This window comes from Urocitellus parryii, chromosome 4, assembly GCF_045843805.1.
Source record: "Urocitellus parryii isolate mUroPar1 chromosome 4, mUroPar1.hap1, whole genome shotgun sequence".
Taxonomy (NCBI): domain Eukaryota; kingdom Metazoa; phylum Chordata; class Mammalia; order Rodentia; family Sciuridae; genus Urocitellus; species Urocitellus parryii.
Genome location: NC_135534.1, coordinates 167,878,982 through 167,898,934, shown reverse-complemented (window position 1 = coordinate 167,898,934; position 19,953 = coordinate 167,878,982). Strand labels below are relative to the sequence as shown.

The following is a 19,953-nucleotide window of genomic DNA, read 5'->3' as shown; positions in this document are numbered from 1 at the left end:
TATAAGTATGTGTAATTTGATTATTATGATGACAAAAGTGCCAGAAGTCTTGGGAAGCTTACTAATCAAGAAGCAATATGCTGATTTTTTTAAATTATTCTGCTTTATTACAGCATATCAAACTTTCATTCACTAACTTTAACATCTGTTGATGATTTCTTCCTAAAAATCAATTATTGTCTGGTAATTGCCAAAGACCAACATGTATCTCTCTTTGCAAAGCCTGACATTTTCTCAGAAGAGTAAGAAAAGCTTTGCTGTACAGGCAATATCTCTAATACAAGATTACCAGAAGTAGTGATATAAATAAGTAGTACATACTTAAGCTGAAATCTAGAATTTTTTGATTTTTAATAGAAGACTGTCTGGTAAGCATCACCCAAAAGAACAATTTCATGTTAAAACTTAGCATCAAATTATTTACTTTTCCTAAAGGATTAAAAAGGTCTTACTATATTGTTTGATTGCCTCATAATTAATTGCTGGCTTTTGATCATCACATGCATCTTGCTTAGGGTGTTCCAGGGTGATTTATACTTAAATAGAAAATGTGCACATTTTTAATAGGTCTTATTATTGGTTTTCTGTAATCCCATTTACTTGACTGAATCAAGAGGTTCAAAAGTTTGAGATCAGCCTCTGCACCCTATGGAGACCCTGTCTCAAAAAAAAAAAAAAAAAATTGTGCCGGGATGTGGTTCATTGGTTAAGCACTCCTGGGTTCAATCCTCAGTACCAAAGAAATAAATGAAATACTTAGCTGGGAATACTTTATATAATATACTAAGCTTCATCAGTTAGTAGCATTTTACAAGGCCTGTTACTTTTTAGTACTTTTGAGTTTATTTTTTCTCTTTTGTGGAGATGGGGATAGAACCCAGGGCCTCATGCATGCTAGGCAAATGCTCTACCACAAGCTACATCCCCAGCCCTAAGTTTCTTAAGTCATCTTCATCATTTTGTTTCTTGATGTTGCTTATAGAATTCTAAATTGAATTTTTATTTGGCTGCATTAGTTTTTCCCTTTATCCAAATCTATTTTTTCCAGTTTTGAGATATTAATATTTAATACCTTTTTTCCCCATACTTGAGCACTCATGCCACCTTTTCTACTGTTGAAAGCCATTGAATGGATGCCTAGTTAGAATAGAATCTAATTCTCTTAAACATTACAACAAAGTACGGTACAGTGCTTGCCGTTTGAATTATTGTAATAAAAATCATGTCTGTCTGTCTGTCTCTCTCTTTTAAAAAAAAAAGGTATTCAGCTATTTCAACAAAATTTATGGGCTGGGGATATGGCTCAAGCGGCATTGCACTCGCCTGGCATGCGCGGGGCGCTGGGTTCGATCCTCAGCACCACATAAAAATAAAGATGTTGTGTCCACCGAAAACTAAAAAAAATTCTCTCTTTAAAAAAAAAATCATGAATTAATTCAAAATGACTGTTGAGAAGAACTCATTCATACAATGTAGTTATAAGACAGGTCACATGAACTTTTTTTTTTTTTCTTAATGTGGTACTAGGCATTGAACCCAGGAGCTCTCTACTACTGAGCTAAATCTGTGCCCCATTTTATCCTTTGTGTGTGTGTGCGCGAGTGTGGTATTGGAGATAGAACCCAGGGCTGCTCTACCCCCATCCCCATTTTTTTTCCTCTTTGTTCGTGTATTATACATAATAATTGGATTCATTTTGATAAAATCGTACATGCATGGAATTTGATCTACTCCATTTCAGGGCCCAGTGTCCCCTCTTTTTCCTCCCTCCCTCCTCCTATTTTCCTTCCTTTACTGGTCTTCATTTTACTCATTTATTTATTTTTCTATTTATTTTTGGTACCTTATAGATGTACATAAAGGTGAAATTCATTATGGTATGCTTATACATTTACATAGTATAATTTTGTTAAATTTATTTCGCATTTCCTCAGCCCTTTTTATTTCTTGTTGTGAGACAAGGGTCTCGCTAAGTTGCCCAGGCTGGCCATGAACTTGCAATCTTCCTGCCTCAGCCCCCTAAATAGCAGGGATTACAGGCATGCACCATTGCACTCAGTGACATTAAGTTTTTGAGTGCTATAGTGAGTGGATTGAATAGTCATAAATACAGGTTGAGCATCCCTAATCCAAAAATCTGGACTGCAGAATCCAGACTTCCTGAATGTCATATCAGTGCTCAAAATGTTTTGAATTTTGGATTTTGAATTTTCAGATTAGGGATATTCAATTGGTAAAGTTTATATAAATATCACCAAATCTAAAATACTCTGAAACCTGAAACACTTCTTGTCACAAGCAATTTGGATAAGGGATACTCAAATGATATTTCCAAAAGCTTATGGAGCTCCTACAAGCCAGATCATTGAGATTCTTCTGAATGACCTGAGAATATGTATATTTCTAAATCAAATTTCTAAGCTACAGAATATTAAGAAAACAGCATTGTGTGCCAGGCACTATTTTAATTCTTTTGTATACCTTCATTCATTGAATTTGTTACAACAACCTTACAAGGTGGGTAAGTATCATCATCATTCTACAGAAGGAAAAAAGAGGTCCTAGTTGATTTGTGTGCCTTAGATTCTACAGTTGCTTGTGAAAGGTGGAGGCAGTGTTATTCATTTGTAAAGTGAAGATAAACCTTGTTTCTTAGAATTATAGAGATTAAGTGAGCTAACTTGACTAGTTTGTTCTTATTAATAATATGTTAATTATGAATGAGGGAAATGTTCTGCAAAGTGAAGCAAAGAAAATGGTAAAAGGAGATGATATGGAAATATAATGCTTTTAACCTGACTTTTCTTTTCCTCCTATTTCCTGGAGTAGGAAAATTACCTAAGTGAGTAAACTCATGCAGCCAAAAAAGGAAACGTGAGGTTTTCAGTTGTCCTAAGACATCTTAGAACAAGTTTATGCAGGGAACTTCATTTACCTTGGCATTGAGCAAAATCTGAGGCATTGGGTAAAAGCAGGTTTTTTTTTTTTTTTTCTTATTAAAGCCTTAGAAGGCTGCTTAAGAGGTCTTAGCTGGCAGAATCCTTTGAATCCTCTTGGAATGTATGACACTTTCCTGTTTTCTTTTGTGCTTAGAGGGACAATTCAGTCTTCAAACTTCCTTCCTATGCTTCAACAGAAAATTCAGTTTAACATGTTTTGTGCTTAAAATTCCCATGTTTTCCATAACCTGATGCTTTTCCACTCAAAACAGTAGTCTGACCTATCTGGATGCTGAGGGAACAGTCAGTCATAAATAGGTAAAAAATGAATTAAAGGAATTGAATAACTTGGGTGTGGAAAACTAGACTGAATAGCTGGAACAGGCAACTTCTGTTGGGCCCTGAATTGATAGAATATAGGAAAGAAAACTTTAATAAGGTAATGAAAACCTTCAAGGAAATAAGAACACAAATATAATTTCAGAAACTAAAGAAATTCTGATTTCTAAATTTAGTAGACAGACTGATAAAGAGATTAGTGATGATTAGGAACTGAAGCATTGTCCTGTAAGATCAAGTTGTTTAAATAGATACAGAGTGATAGAAAAACCTCAAGAAAAAAAAAAAAAAGAATGTAAATCATTATGTGTAGTTCATGGGAGCCTGGAAGATAATTTTAGAAGACCTATCACGCAGATAAAATAGCTAGGAAAGTCGTGATGAAATGATATTAAATGTTTTAAGTTAAATACTTGCCTTAAGACTGTAAGTGCAGAAATAATGAGGAAAGATCTTGTTACAGACTAAATTGTGTCCTCTCGAGATTTGGTGTTGAAGTCCTGTCCCCCGGCAACTCAGAATGTAACCTTATTTGGAGATTAAAAGCAAATAATGAAATTAAAATGTAGTGGGGAATGCCAATCCAGTATGACTGGTATGTCCTTATAGAAAATTTGAACACACTGACAAGACACTAGAAACTAATCTATCTGTCTGTCTGTCTTTCTGAGTGCTTACACTTCTGAATTGGGGGAACTGCCTTGCTGGTGCAGGTGGTCCTATGAAGCTAATAGTGCCACACAGAAGCTTAAGAGAACCAGCTATTGCTGTCAGACTGAAAGGATGTAGCTAGGAAAGCACTGACAGAAATAGCAAGCAAATAGAAAGGAGAAAGTCCCTTCATCTTTTTTCTTCCAAATCTTCCTTGACTGTATCTTCAACATTTCAACACAAAGGTAAAAGTTAAATAAAGGAGAATACAAGAATAACAACAAAGGATAAAAATTCTGTAAAGTTTATCTTTGTATAGATTAGAATATAGAGAAACTCCTTTTGGATTTGATGAAAGAAATAGGTAAAGAATTTTTAATTGTGATTAAGAAGGAAGGAGACATACCATAGGTATGTGTGAGTTTGAAAGAATAATGAGAATCCACATGTAGAATTGTGTACACAAACATGAAAATAGCAAATAAATGTGTTTTTTAGCAAAATACAATTTAAATTGATCCTCTGCAGAAGTGGAAATTTGAAAAGTTTAATGTAGAAGAAATCAGAAAGGTGGCTACGGACCTGTTGAGAAAAGCACAGATGAGAAGGATTCACATCTGAATTATTACTTACATGAGTCAATACACGTAATGTGTTTACAACTAATAAAATGTTTAATAAATGCCAGCTGTTGTTATTTACAAATAGGTCACACGTGTGTCATCTAAAATAGTCCCATTCCTAGGAAAAGATGAAAATGTCTTCAGTTACAGTTTCTGTAGTTTTAATACTAAAAATCTCATAGTGTTGTAAACATAGAGAGGATTATAGTCCATCTCTTTGAGAATATAGATTTGTAGATACAAAAATGATAACTTATATAGAATCTAGCAGTGTATCAAGTGAGTGATTACACTGCTAAGTACAGTTTACTCCAGGAATTTACAAGGAGACTTAATTAGAAAATCTGTTAGCATAATTTATCAATAAATAAAATTACATGATCATATAAGTAGATGCTATGCCTTTGATAATATTCATTTGTTGTTTTATTGTATGTAAAGCATACATGATATTTTGATATACATTGTGAAATGACTACTACCATCAAGCAGATTAAATTGTCCATCATCTTGCACAGTTACCTTTTTATGTATGTGGATATGAGCCCCTAAAATTTATTAGCAAATTTCTTATATACATTACAATGCAATATTATTAACTGTAATCCCCATGCTATACATTAAATCTCTAGACACATTCTCCGTAACTGCATCTTTGTACCCTTTAACCTATAGCTCCCCATTTTCCTCTTGTTTCTCCCTGCTATGACCACCATTTTACTGTTTCAATGTATTTGAGATCATGCACTACTTTTTTTCTGTATCTGACTTTTTAAACCTAGCATACTGTCCTTCAAGTTCATATGTTTTCCCAAATGACAGGATCTCATTTTTAAAAGCTGGATAATTCATTATGCAAATATATATATAAATATGTTTATATGAATATATAAGTGTATATTTTTGCAAATGTATATTAATATATATTCCATACTTTTTTTGTTGTTTGTTTATTTTGGTTCTGGGGATTGAACCCAGGAATACTTAACCACTAAGCCACATCCCCAGCCCTATTTTTGTATTTTATTTAGAGACAAGGTCTCACTGAATTGCTTAGGGCCTCGCTAAATTGCTGAGACTTGCTTTGAACTCACAATCCTCTTGTTTCAGCCTCCAGAGCTGCTGGGATTGCAGGCGTGCGTCACTGTGCCCAGCTCACGTTTTTTTTTTTAACCACTCATCTTCCAGTGGATATATAGGTTGTCTCCATATCTTTGCTGTTTTGAATAAGACTGCAATGAGTATAGAAGTAAAGAAACATCTGGGGCTGAGATTGTGGCTCAGGGGTAGAGCGCTCCCCTAGCATGGGCGGGACCCGGGTTCGATCCTCAGCACTACATAAAAATAAAGACATTGTGTTGTGTCCATCTACACCTAAAAAATAAATATATATAAAAAAGAAATATCTGAAGTGACAATTTCATTTTCTTTGGATAAATACCCAGAAAATTGGTTTACTATATCACGTGATAGTTCTATTTTTACATTAAAATTTTTTTTCTATAGTTGTGAATGGACAGCCTGCCTTTATATTATCTGTTTATTTTTATGTGGTGCTAAGGATTGAACCCAGTGTCTCACACATGCTAGACAAGCCCTTTACCACTGAGCTAAAGCCTCAGCCTGCTAATTTTAAATTTTTTTGAGGAACCTTCATAGTCTTTTCCATAACGACTGTCCTAATTTATATTCCTACTAACAACATACAAGAAAGGTTTATTTTTTCTCCACATCCTTGCCAACACTTACCTTTTGTTTTTTCATAATAATCACCCTATCAAATGTGAGGTGATAACCTCATGTTTTTTTTTTAAGAGAGAGTGAGAGGGGAGAGAGAGAGAGAGAGAATTTTTAATATTTATTTTTTAGTTCTCGGCAGACACAACATCTTTGTTGGTATGTGGTGCTGAGGATCGAACCCGGGCCGCACGCATGCCAGGCAAGCGCGCTACCGCTTGAGCCACATCCCCAGCCCAACCTCATGGTTTTGATTTGCATTTTTCTGTTAGTGAGGTTGAATACTTTTTCATACTCCTGTTAACCATTTTTATGTTGTCTTTGGAAAAATATTTATTTAGGTCCTTTTTCTGTTTTTTTGTCATTTATTTTGCTATTGAGTTGTGTGAATTCCTTATATATTTTAGATATTAACCCATTATCAGACATATGATAGCTTTCATTTATTTTTTATTCTAATTTGTTATATATGACAGGAGAATATATTACAATTCATATTTCACATATAGAGCACAATTTTTCATGTCTCTGGTTGTACACAACATAGAGTCATACCATTCATGTCTTCATGCATATACCTGGAGTAATGATAGTCATTCCAACATCTTTTTTATCCCCATGTCCCCCCTCCTTTCCTTTCCTTCCCTTTGCCCTATCCAGAGTTCGTTTAATCCTCCCATGCTCCCCCTCCCAACTCCACTATGAATCACCCTCCTTATATCAGAGAAACCATTTGGCATTTGGGTTTTGGGGATTGGCTAACTTCACTTAGCATTATATTTTCCAACTCTGTCCCTTTACCTGCAATTCCATGATTTTATTCTCTTGAATTGCTGAATAATATTCTATTGTGTATATATGCCACATTTTCTTTATCCATTCATCTCCTGAAGGGCATCTAGGTTGGTTCCACAGTTTTGCTATTGTGAATTGTATAAACATTGATGTGGCTGTGTCCCTGTAGTTTATGCAGTTTTTAAGTTCTTTGGATATAGACAGAGGAATGGGATAGCTCGTTCAAATGATGGTTCCAGACCCAGCTTTTCAAAGGATGGTTCCTTTCCAAGGAATCTCCATACTGCTTTCCATAATGGCTGTACCCGTTTGCAGTCCCACCAACAATGTATGAGTGTGCTTTTTTACCCACATCCTCGTCAACACTTATTGTTGTTTGTGTTCTTAATAGCTGCCATTCTGACAGGAATGAGATGAAATCTTTGATTTGCATTTCTCCAATTGCTAGAGATGTTGAACATTTTTTTCATATATTTGTTGATTGATTGTATATCGTCTTCTGAGAGGTGTCTGTTCAGTTCCTTGACCCATTTATTGATTGGGCTATTTGTCTTTTTGGAGTTTAGCTGTTTGAGTTCTTTAATTACCTTAGAGATTAGTGATTTATCTGATGTGCAAGTGGTAAAAATTTGCTCCCAAGATACAGGCTCTCTATTCACCTCACTGATTGTTTCTTTTGCTGAGAAGAAGCTTTTTAGTTTGAATCCATTTCATTTATTAATTCTTGATTGATCTGCCTTGTTCTTAGATAGATAGAATTAATATTGTCAAAATGACCATACTACCAAAAGCACAATGCAGATTTAATGCAGTTCCAATCAAAATTCTAATGACATTCTTTATAGAAATAGAAAAGGCAGCCATGAAATTCATCTGGAAAAATAAGAGACCGAGAATAGCTAAAGCAATCCTTAGCAAGAAGAGTGAAGCAGGTGGCATCACTATACCAGACCTTAAACTACACTACAGAGCAATAGTAACAAAAACAGCATGGTATTGGCACCAAAATAGACCAGTGGTACAGAATAGAGGGCACAGAGACTAACCCACACAATTACAGTCATTTTATATTAGACAAAGATGCCAAAAACATGCATTGGAGAAAAGACAGCCTCATCAACAAATGGTGCTGGGAAAACTGGAAATCCATATGCAACAAAATGAAATTAAACCCCTGTCTCTCACCATGCACAAAACTCAACTCAAAGTGGATCAAAGACCTAGGAATTAAACCAGAGATGCTATACCTATATAAGTAAGCCCAAATCTCCATCATTTTGGATTAGGCCCCAACTTCCTTATTAATAAGATTCCTTTAGCACAAGAATTAAAATCAAGAATCAATAAGTGGGATGGATTCAAAATATATGATAGCCTTTTTATTTTGTTGATTGTTTGTTTACTTTGTTGATTGTTTTCTTTGTAGAAACTTTTTAGTTTGATAGTCTTATTTGTTAAAATTTGAGCAATAGTTCCTGTAGGTGAAAAAGGTGGAATAGAAATGACTTAGAAATGCTAAACACCATGTGTCTAAAACTTTACTATCCACATTTGAATTAAAATGAAGAACCAGATAGGAATCCTGTTACAACCATGATTTCAACAGTTTCTTAGAGATTCTAGTGAATACTTACAGTAATATGATAATTTTTTGAAAAAAAGAAATGAAAGTATCTTCTTCCAGTTTATAAGATTTTAAACCTAGAGTACTTGAGAGTTTTCAGTTTAAAAAAGATTTAGATAAAATGAGCATATATAAAATGTGTGTAAAAGAAAGTAAATGTTACTATTTTCTAGGAGAAATCAGGAATTGGAAAAATATTCTGTTTATAATAACTATGATATACTTTCAAGTGTATTTAACAGAAACATAGAAAGAAAACCATAAAACCTACTATAAAACAAAAAATAATGGGCCTAGTTTGTGGCTCAGTGGTAGAGTGCTCGCCTAGCACGTGCTAGGCCCTGGGTTCAATCCTCAGCACCACATAAAAATAAATAAATAAAATAAAAGTATTGTATCCAACTATAACTAAAAAATAAATATTTAAATAAAATAGTTATCTGAAAAAGTACTTTACTTATATAATCTACGGCAGGGGTGGAGGAGTGATATTCTTAAACTAAAATCCTAGAAACTATAAAAAAGTATTTGTGTGAAAAAATGTTAAAAATGTTTGAATGTCAAAATATGGCATAAAGTCAGTAACCAGAGAGATGATCTTGAAGAAATGTAGACAGTTCCTGACTTAACTATGATTTGACTTTATTATGGTGCAGAAGTGCACCTCATACAATCCTTCTGGTTTTCACTTTTTTCTGAATACTGAGTTATACTTAGGAATTATCTGGTGTGCTGTTGCACAGGAGGTGACTGTATATAACAGTTATATTGTAGATATTTCAAAAAGCTAGAGAAGAAAGGATTTTGAATATTTTTTATCATGAAGGTAAATATTTGAGGAGATGTTTTAATTATGTATACATGTATGGAAACATCAATACTCCAGTAATATGTGTAGTATTTATGTTTTTATGTATCAGTTTTACATAAAATCACTTGAAAAGATAGGCTTTGTTATAGATGATTTTGCCTAAACATAAGTGGCCCAACCACAAGTTTAAGGTAGGATAAGCTCTGATGTGCTGTGATATGTTAGGTGTATTAAATGCATTTTAAACATATATTTTCAGCTTACAATGAGTTTGTTGGGAAGTAACAGCATCATAAGTCAAAGAGCATCTGTACTTGGCAACAAGAGATAATCAGTAATATTAAGCAGAATTGGATTTGGGAATGGAAACACAAGTTGGAGTAATGTGCTTAGAAGATTCTTTTGGAAGGAGCCATGAACTATGGAATATAGGCAGCCTTTTAGGAGCTGGAGAAGATAAGGAAATGGATTTTCCCTTGAAGCCTCTAGGAGAAATGCAGCATTATTTCCACTTTCTGGTTCCTTTAGATTTATGACCACCAGAATGTCTCGAGAATTAATTTATTGTTTTAAGACACTAAATTATTGTTTGATAAAGGAATAACAGAAAAATAATACAGCATACTTGATTCAGAAAGACCTGGGCAATAAGCCAAAATTATAGATTGGTTTCCTAAATCCATAGGAGTTTTTGTTTGATCTAAACAATGTTTACAACAAACATTTAAAAGCCTAGTGGCATCACACCAAATTCTGGATTTCTATGGTTGCCTGAAAAATCAGATCAAGCAACTTTTCCTTGAAACACAAAAAAATTATTTGGGGCTAGTACTGCTACTCATTGTATGATATGTATATTTTAGTATGCTGCATAGTACTTTACTCACCTAAACATTTTATGTATAAAATGTCTAAGATGAAAAGAAAATACACAAAGGTGGAGGTTGGCTTTGGAAATAATTATGTCAGTTCGTCAGTTTCTTGTTTCCTGAAAAATAAACCTTTATTTTCTTGTCCAAGTTTTAGTGAATAAAAATAGTTTTTAAAATGTCTAGATAAAACAGTCTGTATTATTAATACATAATTTGATGTTTTCTGTTAATAGGCAACCTATATTCTTTTAGTTTTAATCAGAAAGGATATAACATAAATAGAATTGTCCAAGAAGCTGTAAATTGATATCTTTCCATATGAGGTACATGTATAAGTGTGGGATATTGAGTGTGCCCTATATATATTAGTTTCCTTTTAACCCATTAAAGTTTTGTTTGTTTGTTTGTTTTTTGGTACCTGGGATAGAATTCAGAGGCACTTGACCACATCCCCAGCCCTGTTTTGTATTTTATTTTGAGACAGAGTCTCAGTGAGTTGCATAGTGCCTCGCCTATTGCTGAGGCTGGCTTTGAACTTAGAATCCTCTTGCCTCAACCTCCTGAGCTTCTGGGATTACAGGCATGTGCCACCATATCCGGCCCATTAAAGGTTTTAAGATACAGAAGTACACACAATTGCTTGTGCACAAATTATAAAAATTCTAAAACTGTCTTTGCATTTTTAAGTAATCTTATTATGTTTCCACCTTTATATATTTAAATAGTATTTTTCCTCTGAAGTCAGCTTTCAGATATATTTTCTTCCCAAAGTTCTCTGATCTCTACTACTGTTTAAAAGATTATTTGCTTACTTTTACCTTAATTTTTTTGGCTACCATAAGTAACAACAAAAAACAGTTTTTAAGAATAGTTATAAGGAATTTTTGACAGTGTGCTACCTAAAACTCAAAATTAGTTATGAATTTTAACTTATAAAAATGTAAAGGAAAATGATATTTAGGAACTGTGAAGAATAATGTTCATAGTTTCTAAATGTCATCACTTTTAAAAAGGTGAGTGATGGTATTGTTACCTTAGGGAAGCAAATGAGCTAATTTTTATTGTATTGCACATAGTCTAAAAACTTTAGCATCTCTAATTTTTCATTGTTTTAAAACTATTAGGATTGTGACATGACTTACAAAAGTCACAGATTAAGATGAATTGCTTTAACAAAAATAACATTCTTAAGAAAATAAGATAATATGTATCCCTGGGTATAGAGTGTTTTATCCTTGGAGATGGGCTGGCAAAGGAGCTTTATTGTAGTTAAAATAGCGCTAAAAATGAGAACAGGTATTTGGGCTATAATGTTAGATGATTATGCTCCAAAGAATGTGTTTATAATGAAATTTAAGTCTGGAATAGTGCAAGGAACTAATCAGGATTGAGATTTTATAGGTAAAGAATAAAAGTACAAACACTTTAGGGAAATCTTTGCAATGTTTTAGAATTGCCTTCCTAAATGCTTTTTTATGAATTTTAAATGAATGTGCTTTTGTTGAGTGATATTGAGGGAGATATCAGTGGAAATGAATTTGTATTTCCCAATAGATAGTAAGCAGTGCTGAGATATTATAGTTTTAGATAATAAATTAAAAAATTTAGATTCTCAAAATAAGTTATACTACAAAGTAAGTTACATGTGAGTGTTCTGGAACTGTTGTTTTTAGCTGCTGCTACTTTCTTAGCTAATTTAGAACCTGCCTATTCTCTGCTATCAAATTCAAATTTTGAATGATTACCTTTTTAAAAAATAAGATACTTCCAAATGGGCCTTAAATTTAGGAAATACATATGCCAAATAGAACCATTTTTACTAGACTATTTAAATATCTAGTGAAATTTATAGGAAATTGTTTTGTGAAGTGAAAAGTTCCTTGTAAAAGAACTATTTTAAAATCTCCATTTAGGTTGTCCATTTAGTAAATCTAATATATGGATGCATTGTTTAAAATAGAACACATGGATAGTCTTAAAATACAACAGCTAAAAAGAGCAAGTTACTACTTAAAATTTACAAGCTAATGGTTACTAGTGATACTGGATTAGTTTTGTGTAAAATTTCTTAGATAGTCTATAGTTATTCCACTCTTCAAAAGAAGAATTGTTTTCTGCACATTGTTTATAGTCAGGATAGGTACTTTAGAGAAGGTAGAACAAAAGAAAAACTTACAGGGGATTTGATGACTGATTTGCAGTAACATGTTTATTTTTGAGAATTGTGCTATTCCTTTGGCTTGGTCAATTGTATTGTTGAAAGCAGCAACTAGAGTTGTTTGTATGACCATTTTCAGTTGCTGAATCCTAGCAGTGACCTGTGGTAGAACTCTATTGCTGTTTATTGGTTTAATAAACTTTCATATATACAATTTATAGTCCATCTAGTTTCATGGCCCAGTTAGTAGCCAAAGATTAACAGCCATGTTAGTTTTCCTATTGAACTTCCATAACACAACTACCACCTTTTGTTTTTAATAATAGTAAGCATCCATGCCTTTTTTCATGAGTTGGAGCTGTCCAGTCATTAGAGTACTGAGTTTGTTTTAGTTCAAGCAATGTGTATTCCTGGACTGTGTATGTATAAATAATTTTAGAAGGACAGTATTATTCAGCCAGGTGCTATACTTGAACAAAATTTGAACTTGTTGGGAATAAAGGAGTCCTCCATGAATGGCTGTTATTAAAATTAAATGCCATAAAGTATTTTGAGTATAGTTTACTGTTCCCCCGGAGAACTGGATTAATCTATAGTACATACTTAATTCATACTTTTATCAATGAATAGAAAAATAAGCTTCAGGTAGACCTGAGACCTGGACTTAATTGGGAATGAAAGACTTGGGAGTTTGACCTGTGGTTAAACAGTCAGCTCATATAACCACTCTGCAATGCATATGGTTGTTGAGTGGCATTTACTCATTTTGTTTAACTATGATAGAAACATTTTAACATATAAAAAAGACAGTAATACCATTAACACTTGCATTTCTATCACCCACTTTATCCCTTCTCATGTTGTTATTTTGTTGTTGTTTTTGGTACCAGGGTCACTTAGCCACTGAGCCACAACCCCAGCCCTTTTTATATTTTATTTTGAGGCAGGGTCTTGCTAAGTTGCTTAAGTTGCTGAGGCTCTGGTTTTGAACTTGTGATCCTCCTACCCCAGCCTCCCAAGCCCCTGGGATTACAGGAATGTGACACCATGCCGGGCTCCTTCACATGTTATTTTAAATCCCCACCTCTCAACTTTTCCCAATGTGATTTTGAAGCAAATTGTGACCTATTTATTTCTAAATGAGAAGCAGGTAGATACCTTTCCAAAGTCTTTGGAGCATTCCCTTAGCATAGGAATAAGCTTCCAGAGGCACCAGGTGGGATCTTCATTTTAGTTAAAGTATACAATCTGCCAATGGTGTTCTTTGTGGGAAACTTTAAGGGATGTAGAAAGCAATGTTTTCTGTTTTGGTAGCTACCTCTACACAAAATAGTTACATATTCTTTTTATACAGAAACCTTAATTTTATACTGTGCCTGTTGTCATTTTTCATCAATTAATTAATTGAGTCATCCTGCTGTTCAAGCACTGAGTTAGATGATTTACAGGTTATTTCTGTTTTTTATTCTTTCTCCATCACTTGTTTTAAAAATTGAAGTTATTCTTAATAACTTACTTATTGTATTTGTTGTCCTTTCCATTTCATTTGAAAAATAAACTCAGTGGTGTTAAAAATGTTCTAAATTGGATACTAAAAACTGTTCTCTAATATGCTGTGCATTTTTCCTACCCTGTGAACTCTTTGCTTACCAAGAATCACTCATGTGTCTTTCTAATGCAGTTATTATAATTGTACAGTTTATTTAAATTAAAGAGAAGGAGGTGAAATACTAATATGAAAAGAGTAGTTGATTAATTTGAATGCTTTGGAAATACAAAAAGTTGAGATGTGGAAAAGTAATCAGTGGTGGGGAAATAATAATAAAAGATGGGAAGAGACATTGTACAACTATAAACTATATTTTTTTGATTCAGATTTTTTCATTTTAAATAAGCCAAAACTAGAAATATGACATTGGTTTATGTGAATTGGATGATATAAAACTATTCTGTGAAATTATGTTAAAGGCAAGGCCATGGCCCCATATCTAAAGATTGGTGAATTTAAGAAGCTTTTGTATTTGTTTATTTTAACCTAAAATTCTTAAAATTATGTTAAGTAACTTTAAAAATTGTTTTCCTGTGTTAGTAAATTTTTTTCAGGTTAGTGACATTTCCTTTCTATATTAGGGAGTTTCTGTTTTGCTTTTTGCTTTTTGTTTCAAAAAATGTCAAGCACATAGAAAAGTAGAAAGAATAGTATAATGATCCTTCATATTTCTGTTGTCTAGATCTAATAGTTATTACAACTCTTTATATTCATGTCATCTATTTTGTTGTCTTTTCAATAAATGATAGATATTTTAATTATAAGTATTTTTAATTTCTGGAAAACAAAAAACTATAATCCCCATATAACCATTACATCTTTATAATACTCAACAAACTTTGCAATATTCTCTAATATTGTGTGATATCCATATTTTCCCACATGTCCAACAGGTGTTTTACCTGTCTTTTCTCCAAAGCAGAGTATAATCAAGGTCTATATTTTGTACTACCTTTGATTATTATATCTCTTAAGTCTCTCTTAATTCTATTCTTTTTTTTTTTTTTTTTTTCCTGGAAGAGGTGATGGTGCTGGAGATTGAAATATTGAAATCAGGGCCTCCTGTGCTAGGCAAGTGCCCCCTCCCACCTTTTAAAAAAAGTTTAGCTTTTTGAGGAAATAAGATAAGTTCTTCCTATTAATATCTTATCTGCTGGCTTTCCCTAATTTCTTCTTCATGATTTTGTTTGTCTTGTTCCTATATACCCTGAATTTTCATATAAAGTTGGAATAATTTAATTAGTAAATGTGTTAGTTTCCTATTTTTTCTGTCAAAAATTACTACAAACTTAATGACTTAATCAGGACACAGATTTATTTTCTTATATTTCTGAAGCTCAGACAGTAAAATCAATTCTACTTGGCTAAAGTCAAGATGTCAGCAGGATGGTTACTTTGGGAAGCCCTGAGGGGAGAATCCTTTTCCTTGCATTTTACAGCTCCTAGTTGCTGCTTGTATATTTTGGCTTGTGGGCCAGTCTCTTATCTTAAAGTACAAGACTCCAGTCTCTGCTTCCAGTATGACATTGCCTTCTCTAATTCTGAGTCTTCTTGGGGCCGTCTTACAGTGACTGCTGGAATCACAGTGGACTCACCAGAGTTATAAAAAAAAAAAAAAAAAAAAACTTCCCAGCTCAAGGTCTTTAACTTAATCACACCTCCTCCCCTTTACCAAATAAATTAACATTCATAGGTTATGGAGATTAGAAGGTGGGGTTATTTGGTGGTCCTATCATTTAGCCTAGCACAGGGAAAATATGAAGCTGAAGTGGGGTGTTGGCACACACCTGTAATCCTAGCTGTATGGGAGACTGAGACAGGAGGATTGCAAGCTGGAGGTCACCCTTGGCAATTTAGCAAGACCTTATCTCAAAATTTTAAAAAATTAAAGAGACTGGGTTTGTAACTCATTGGTGGAGTGCTTGCCTAGTCTGTGTAAGACCATGGGTGTTAGGAGCCACAGCAAAAATATTGATACAGGCACCTTTGGATTTTATTGACTGCCAGCCAGCAATTCACATTCATATGGTAATTGGACTCATGCTGTCTAGCTGGGCCCATTTTCAGGACTCAGGTTACTCATGTCACTCTTGTAATGGGAGAGTTCCCATTGGTTGGGAAAGGATGGTAGGAGGGTGTTCCGGGGGAAGGGGAAACCCCCCTGGCTCAGGTAGAACACACACACGTGGCGGACCCACCTGTTAGGGGACGCACACGGCCTCTCTCTAAATAAAACTTTGTCTTAGTTTGACTGGCTTGTGTTTTTGTGCCCAACCGGGTTGCAAGATTGCAAGCCCGCGTGCACTGACAGCTCAGCAGGGAATCGCTCAGCAGGGGTGCCACAGGCAGTGCTCGGCAGCAGGAGCGGGACTCAGCCGGCCCGGGGCAGCCTGCGGCACATGGGTTCAGTCTCCAGTAATACAAAGTGAAGCTGAAGATAATAGTTGACCCTTACTGAAAGCAGTGGTGTGTGTGTATATATTTTTATGTGTTTCTGTATACATTTGTGTGTCTATTATATATATGTACACACGTACACATATACTCACATTAAACAAAGGTCTAAAATGAAAATAAAACCTTTGTGTTTTACCTTCCCATCCCATTCTGTCCTCCTTCTATCCTTGTCTTTTCTCCAAAGTAGTACTTCTAAACCTTTTGCATGTCAGGAATCCTTTTGAGATCCTTCCTCAAAATAATGTTTCTTTTAAAAAGTTTTAATTTACAGATTAAAATATAACCACAAAGGAGGGCTGGGGTCGTGGCTCAGTGGTAGAGCGCTTGCCTAACATGTGTGAGGCATTGGGCTCAATTTTTAGCATCACATATAAATAGATAAAGTAAAGGTCCATCAACAACTTAAAAAAAATATATATATATATAAAATACACACACAAAGGAAATCAATTATTGAAATGGTTAATAATATTAAGATATTTTATAGTATAGTAATAATGTATGTACTTATAAACGTGTTAATAAGACATAGCAGCAGTTCTAGTAACTTTTCTAATTTAAAGTAGTTATGACTGTTTTGGATATCTGTGACAGGTATGTATGTGAAGGGATCTATGATTTCTGTTGGTGACAGTGTCATAGGCACTGGTATTGTTTAAAAAAAATGCTTATTTTCAGTTAGATCTTAGTGAAAGTGTAGATTAATTTCCGTCATCTCTGCCTGGCTGACTAAAGTCCCAAAGATACCTACATTCTAATCCATAGAATCTGTAGATGTTAGTACAGTCAGCAAAAAGGAACTTTGCAGATGTGATTTAAATGTTATGCTGAGGTGGGGAGGTTTTCCAGGATTATCTGGGTGGGCTCTAAATGCATTCCTGTGTATTCTTATATGAGGAGGGCAGAAGTAAATTTGATACAGAGGAAAATACTATATGGTAAAAGCATAGGAAGGCAGAGTCAGGAGAGTTGTTGACTTCGGAAATGGAGGAAGGAGCCATGAGCCTAGGAATAAGAGGAAAATATCTTCTTTGCTCAAAAGGCAAAGAAGCAGTGTTCCTTAGAGCACTGGGAGTTTGGCCCTACTTGATAGATTTAGGCTTAGACTTTTGGCCTTCAGAATTGGGAGAGAAAACATTTTTTTGTTATGATGGTAATATGTTACAGCAGCTTTAGGAAACAAATTTACCATGCAAGCTTACAGACCACTTCAATTCAACCCACAGATCTGGTGTGGGTGTGAGAGGATGAGGTAGAGATGTTCCAAGGTCCCTTGCGTCAGGTAACTACTGCTAATATTTTCTTGTGTATCGTTTGGGTCAGGAGTGTTGTACCTGTACCAGAGTGTTCGTCTTTATCTATCTAGTGCTGTTGTTTAACATCTTATTTGAATTGTAAGTACATACACATAGTTCAAAAAATTTAAAAGGATGTAGTGACAATAAATAAGTCTCTCCTTTTGCCATTCCTCATTCTTTCAATAAACAATCCCAGTAAACTAGTTCTTATGTATCACTTCAGAGCTGTTCCATACATATACAAATGTATGTGTACGTATATATTTTCTCCTTACACATGATCGCGTGCTGTGCAAATTGTTCTTTGACTTTTACTATTAAGTTGTTTCTGCATAATAGTGTTTTTTTCTTGGATTTTTGCCCTATCCAGTACACATAAGGCTTCTATATATTCCAGGGTACATTGTTTGATTTAGCAGTATCTAAACAATCTGTTAATAGACATTTAAATTATTTATTATTTTTGTTACTATAAGTGGTATGAATATTTATGTAATTGTCGGATTTTTTGTATTTATGAAGGATAAATAACTAGAAGATAATTGTTCAATCAGTTGTCTTGGACATAGACATCACCATATTTAACTTACACTGTTTAATTTATACTCCCCCACCCATGTGAACTATTTTAATATACTTTAGCTGATATAATGTTAGTCAACATTTTGGTTTATTCTGGTAAATAAAAGAAATTCCTGGAATTTTAATTAATGCTATTTTATGAATGAAATTGATCATCTTACCACAGAGCTGTTTGAATTTTCTTTTCTGTGAACTCTGTCATTTGTTTACCATTTGTGTATGTGGGTTGGGGGATTTTGGGTGTGGGACTTTGGGTGTTTGTAGTTTTTCTTTTATGGTTCAGGTTTTAATTATTTTTACCCTGTGTGTTGCTTGTTTTGACTTTGCTATGGCTTTTATTTTTGCATGCATAAATATTTCATGTTTATATTGTCTAATTTTATCAATCTTTTATGGTTTCTGGCTTTTATATTTAAAAAACACGTTCTTTATACTTTCTTTTAGTACCTCATAAGAGCTTTAAAATATTTAGTTCTTTGATCCATTTGGAATTTATTTTGGTGTAGGTTTTAAGACGGGGCTTTAAAGGTCCCTTTTAGCTTTCATCTTACCATATCTCTCTTAACAAGTATCATGGATAAACTCAGGGTATTTTTTTAATAATTCTTAATTAGACTGCTAAGTACTAAATTTGTTCTATATATTTATCTTCTTTCAGCTGCATTTATTGTTAATTCCCTTATTTGTTTTGTGTTACCACTTTGTGTGAACCTGTATGTTCATTAATGTTTTCTTTTAAGTGGAAAGGCTAATGACATGGATGTGATTACAAAATCCACAGTGCAGAATAATACAAAAAATCATACTGTGAGAAGTAAGTTTCTTTCCCATTTTTTGCCCTCAGTCTGCCCTTGAGAATTATTAGTCTTTTATTCCTTTTGTTCATATCTTTGTTTTCATTGAAATTTTCCACTTTTAAAATCGTAATTCTGTTTTGATGAATTGAGAGCACATACTAGTTTTTCTAGTAAAGAAATATTTTCCTTCTGTGGTTTTGAGGTCAAATTCTGAATGAAAATTGATTTTATGCTTCTGTCTACACATACACACATACGGTATAAAAGCCTAAATAAAGCAGTGAAATAATTTATGATTTTTAGTTGGTCTTTACTATTAATTTTTTAGAAAACATTCATTGCATATGTGTTATTTTTTGTATTTATTTCCAAATATTTTCTTTTAAGCTATTAATGCATTAGAGGATTTTTCTCACAATGAGATCCTTTTGCCATATTGACATTCTCTATAAGCTTTAATTCTTTTAGATATACGTACACACACACACACACACACACACACATACACACACACATTTAAAAGTAGCAGACTGAATTTTGAGCTGATAAAGGATAATAAATTTGTTATCTGGACACACTTGTGCTCTCATTTCCTTTATAAATTGCTATTAGGCTGTAATAGGTAGAATATTCTACATAATAGCTAAGTTTATCTGAAATAATACAATAAAGTTTTCAGGAAATCTTTGGAGAAAGCATTACTAATTATTGACAACATCTT

General features: G+C 33.7%; 1 protein-coding gene across 1 annotated transcript in view; it reads left to right on the top strand.

Annotated features, from left to right (window-relative positions):
- The window catches only part of Caap1 (caspase activity and apoptosis inhibitor 1), a 52,069-nt gene that overhangs the window by 5,025 nt on the left and 27,091 nt on the right, over positions 1–19,953 (top strand). The window lies entirely within an intron of this gene.